Source organism: Arachis ipaensis, chromosome B6, assembly GCF_059453495.1.
Source record: "Arachis ipaensis isolate K30076 ecotype BB chromosome B6, ASM5945349v1, whole genome shotgun sequence".
NCBI classification, from domain to species: domain Eukaryota; kingdom Viridiplantae; phylum Streptophyta; class Magnoliopsida; order Fabales; family Fabaceae; genus Arachis; species Arachis ipaensis.
In genome coordinates, this window is record NC_142441.1 from 49,843,821 (window position 1) to 49,849,129 (window position 5,309).

At 41.0% G+C, this 5,309-nt stretch overlaps 1 non-coding gene across 1 annotated transcript; it reads left to right on the forward strand.

Moving 5' to 3' along the window:
• Positions 1-2,140: 2,140 nt before the first annotated feature.
• On the forward strand, positions 2,141-2,248 carry LOC148555503 (small nucleolar RNA R71). Its single transcript, XR_015887302.1, has one exon. It is a non-coding gene; the product is annotated as a small nucleolar RNA R71 (small nucleolar RNA).
• The last annotated feature ends 3,061 nt before the right edge of the window (positions 2,249-5,309 follow it).

Here is a 5,309-nt window from a genome sequence, read left to right on the forward strand (position 1 = left end):
AATCTGGGTTTTTGAAAAAGATAATATGAAAAAGATATTGAAAAGATTTTAGAGTGAAAAAGATAGATTTGTTTTTGGAAAAGATTTGAAAAGAGTTGGATTGATTTTGCAAAGAGGGTGTGTGCTTATGAATTAAGATACATTTGATATTTTGAGGGTAGGATTTTTAGAAATCAGGGTTCTTGACATGTTTATGTAAATAAAATCATGTATTTAATCATAAAATTTTAAATTAAAATGGAAATACGTGTGGGATAACTGGATTTGGCTCCTCCCTGTCCTCCTGGCGTTTGAACGCCCAAACACTGCCTGTTTTGGATTCCGTTTTCAATTTTTCTATTTCTTTTGTGACTCCACATGATCATGAACCTAAGAAAACATGAAAAACAATAAAAATAAGAATTAGATAAACATTGGGTTGCCTCCCAACAAGCGCTTCTTTAATGTCAATAGCTTGACAGTGGGCTCTCATGGAGCCTCACAGATGTGCAGAGCTTTGTTGAAACTCTCCAACACCAAACTTAGAGTTTGGATATGGGAGTTCAACACCAAACTTAGAGTTTGGTTGTGGCCTCCCAACACCAAACTTAGAGTTTGACTGTGGGGGCTCTGGTTGGCTCTGCTTTGAGAGAAGCTTTTCAAGCTTCCTCTCTATGGTTGCAGAGGGAGATCCTTGAGTTTTAAACACAAGGGAGTTCTCATTCCATTGAAGAACTATTTCACCTCTGTCAACATCAATCACAGCTCTTGCTGTGGCCAGAAAAGGTCTTCCTAGGATGATGGATTCATCCTCTTCCTTTCCAGTATCCAGGACTATGAAATCAGCAGGGATGTAAAGGCCCTCAACCTTTACTAATACATCCTCTACTTGTCCATAAGCCTGTTTTCTTGAGCTGTCTGCCATCTCTAGTGAGATTTTAGCAGCTTGCACCCCATAGATTCCCAGTTTCTCTATTACAGAGAGGGGCATGAGGTTTATACCTGAACCAAGGTCACACAGAGCTTTAAAGATCATGGTGCCTATGGTACAAGGTATTATGAACTTTTCAGGATCCTGTCTCTTCTGAGGCAATGTCAGTTGATCCAGATCACTTAGTTCATTGATGAACAAGGGAGGTTCAACTTCCCAAGCATCAATGCCAAATAATTTGGCATTCAGCTTCATGATTGCACCAAGAAACTTGGCAGTTTGCTCTTCAGTAACATCCTCATTCTCTTCAGAAGAGGAATACTCATCAGAGCTCATGAAGGGTATAAGGAGGTTTAATGGAATCTTTATGGCCTCTAGATGAGCCTCAGAGTCCTTTGGTTCCTCAGAGGGAAGCTCCTTATTGATCACTGGACGTCCTAGGAGGTCTTCCTCCTTGGGATTCACGTCCTCTCCTCTCCTCAGAGGTTCGGCCATGGCGCTTATGTCAATGGCCTTGCACTCTCCTTTTGGGTTCTCTTCTGTATTGCTTGGGAGAGTACTAGGAGGGATTTCAGTGATCCTTTTACTCAGCTGGCCCACTTGTGCTTCCAGATATCTAATGGAAGACCTTGTTTCATTCATGAAACTTACAGTGGCCTTAGATAGATCAGAGACTAGATTTGCTAAATTAGAAGCATTTTGTTCAGAGTTCTCTGTCTGTTGCTGAGTTGATGATGGAAAAGGTTTGCTATTGCTAAACCTGTTTCTTCCACCATTATTAAAGCCTTGTTGGGGCTTTTGATCCTTCCATGAGAAATTTGGATGATTTCTCCATGTTGAGTTATAGGTGTTTCCATAAGGTTCACCTAAGTAATTCACCGCTGCTATTGCAGGGTTCTCAGGATCATAGGCTTCTTCTTCATATTGACTCTGAGTCAATATTTTGTTTTGAGAAATCATATTGACTTGCTGAGTCAATATTTTGTTCTGAGCCAATATGGCATTCAGAGTATCAACCTCAAGAACTCCGTTCTTCATAGGCGTCCCATTACTCACAGGATTCCTTTCAGAAGTGTACATGAACTGGTTATTAGCAACCATGTCAATGAGTTCTTGAGCTTCTGCAGGCGTTTTCTTTAGGTGAATGGATCCACCTGCAGAGGTGTCCAATGACATCTTTGATGGCTCAGATAAACCATCATAGAATATATCCAGGATGGTCCATTCTGAAAGCATGTCAGAAGGACACTTTTTGGTCAACTGTTTGTATCTTTCCCAAGCTTCATAGAGGGATTCACCTTCTTTCTGTCTGAAGGTTTGAACATCAGCTCTAAGCTTGCTCAGCTTTTGAGGAGGAAAGTACTTGGCTAAGAAAGCCGTGACCAGCTTATCCCAAGAGTTCAGGCTGTCTTTGGGTTGAGAATCCAACCATAATCTAGCTCTGTCTCTTATAGCAAAAGGGAAAAGCATGAGCCTGTAGACTTCAGGATCTACTCCATTAGTCTTAACAGTATCACATATCTGCAAGAATTCAGTTAAGAACTGAAAAGGATCTTCAGATGGAAGTCCATGAAACTTGTAGTTCTGCTGCATCAGAGAAACTAATTGAGGTTTCAGCTCAAAGTTGTTTGCTCCAATGGCAGGAATGGAGATGCTTCTTCCATGTAAATTGGAATTAGGTGCAGTAAAGTCACCAAGCATCTTCCTTACATTATTATTATTTTCGGCTGCCATCTCCTCTGCCTGTTCGAAAATTTCTGAAAGGTTATCTCTAGATTGTTGTATTTTAGCTTCTCTTAATTTTCTCTTCAGAGTCCTTTCAGGTTCTGGATCTGCTTCCACAAGAATGTTCTTATCCTTGCTCCTGCTCATATGACAAACAAGAAGGCACAGAAAAATAATAATAATAATAGAGATCCTTTATACCACAGTATAGAGATCCCTGTGTGAGTAGAAGAAGAGAAGAAAAGAAAATCTGAACTCAGAGAGAGAGGGGGTTCGGATTTTTGGTGAGTTGAAGGAAAGATGTTAGTATATCAATAAACAAATAGAAGAAGATGAGAGGGGGAAGTGAATTTTCGAAAACAATTTTTGAAAATGAGTTAGTGATTTTCGAAAATAGTTTTTGAAAAAGGTTAGTATTTTTTTTCGAATTTTTTTTTTAAATAAAAAATAAAAATAATTAGTCAATAAAAAAGAAATTTTTGAAAAAGAGGGAAGATATTTTCGAAAATTAGAGAGAGAGAGTTAGTTAGGTAGTTTTGAAAAAGTTAAGAAACAAACAAAAAGTTAGTTAGTTAGTTGAAACAAATTTTGAAAAGATAAGAAGTTAGGAAGTTAGAAAAGATATTTTGAAATCAATTTTTTGAAGAAGCTCAAGAGCTCATTGATACAGTTGCCAGGAATCAGCATCTGTATCTAAGCAGCAACCCTTCCATGAATGAAGAGGTTAAAACAGTAACTGCTGAATTCAGTACTGTAAAACAAGCTGCTGAATTCAATCAGCAATTAGATTTTCTAACAAAACAGCTAGCTGAATTCAAAGACAGGTTACAGGAGACAAGGATAGCTAATATACATATGGACGAACAGTTTAAGCAAACAAAGCAGCAGCTATCAAAGCAAATAGCAGAAGAATGCCAAGCAGTTCAATTAAGAAGTGGGAAAACATTAAATACCCCACCTCAAGGCATCAAAAATTCAAGAAATGAGCGACCCACCAAAGATTCCCCTGAGGACAGTAAGAGCCCAGGGAAAAATACTTCTGGCACTAAAACGCCAGAAAATGGGTGGAAGGCTGGCGCTGAACGCCCAGACCATGCCCAAAACTGGCGTTCAGCGCCAGAAACAAGGCAGGATTGGCGTTCAACGCCAGAAATGGGCAAGAATCTGGCGTTGAACGCCCAAAGGGGGCATAATCCAGCGTTGAACGCCCAAAACGGGCACATTTCTGGCGTTCAGGCGCCAGGAACAGACAGTGAGTTGGCGTCTAACGTCACTCCAGCTTCTGACTCTGGTACTCAATTGCCAGTGAGGGATCAGACACACACAAGTGCTGATAACAACCCCTCTAAAAAGACTTCTTTAACCACTAAGGTTGAGGAATATAAAGCCAAGATACCTTATCCTCAAAAACTCCGGAAAGAGGAGCAGGATAAGCAATTTGCTCGCTTTGCAGATTATCTAAGGACTCTTGAAATAAAGATTCCTTTTGCAGAGGCACTTGAGCAAATACCTTCTTCTGCCAAGTTCATGAAAGAGATCTTGAGTCATAAAAAGGAGTGGAGAGAAACAGAAAGAGTTCTCCTCACTGAAGAATGCAGTGCAGTCATTCTGAAAAGCTTTCCTGAAAAGCTTAAAGACCCTGGGAGTTTTCTGATACCATGCATATTGGAAGGTGATTGCACCAAGACAGCCTTGTGCGATCTTGGGTCAAGCATCAACCTAATACCTGCATCCACTATCAGGAAGCTTGGCTTAACTGAAGAAGTTAAACCAACCCGGATATGTCTCCAACTTGCTGATGGTTCCACTAAATACCCATCAGGCGTGATTGAGGACATGATTGTCAGAGTTGGGCCATTCGCCTTTCCCACTGACTTTGTTGTGCTGGAAATGGAGGAGCACAAGAGTGCCACTCTCATTCTAGGAAGACCCTTAGCAACTGGACGATCCCTCATTGACGTCCAACAGGGGGAAATAACCCTGAGAGTCAACGATGACGAGTTCAAGTTGAACGCTGTCAAAGCCATGCAGCATCCAGACACATCAACAGACTGCATGAAAGTTGACCTTATTGACTCTTTGGTAGAAGAGATCAACATGGCTGAGAGTCTCGAATCAGAGTTGGAAGACATCTTTAAAGATGTTCAGCCTGATTTGGAGGATTCAGGGGACATGAAAGAGCCTCTGAACTTTCTTCTGAAAGAGGAAAAACCTCCTAAACCAGAGCTCAAGCCACTGCCACCATCCTTGAAATATGCATTTCTAGGAGAAGGTGACACCTTTCCAGTGATCATAAGCTCTGCTTTAAATTCACAGGAAGAGGAAGCACTTATTCAAGTGCTAAGGACACACAAGACAGCTCTTGGGTGGTCCATAGGTGACCTTAAGGGCATAAGCCCAGCTAGATGCATGCACAAATCCTACTGGAGGATAATGCCAAACCAGTGGTTCAACCACAGAGGCGGCTAAATCCAGCCATGAAGGAAGTGGTGCAGAAAGAGGTCACCAAATTACTAGAGGCTGGGATTATTTATCCCATTTCTGATAGCCCCTGGGTGAGCCCTGTTCAAGTCGTCCCAAAAAAGGGAGGCATGACAGTGATTCATAATGAAAAAAATTAACTGGTTCCTACAAGAACAGTTACAGGGTGGCGCATGTGTATTGACTACAGAAG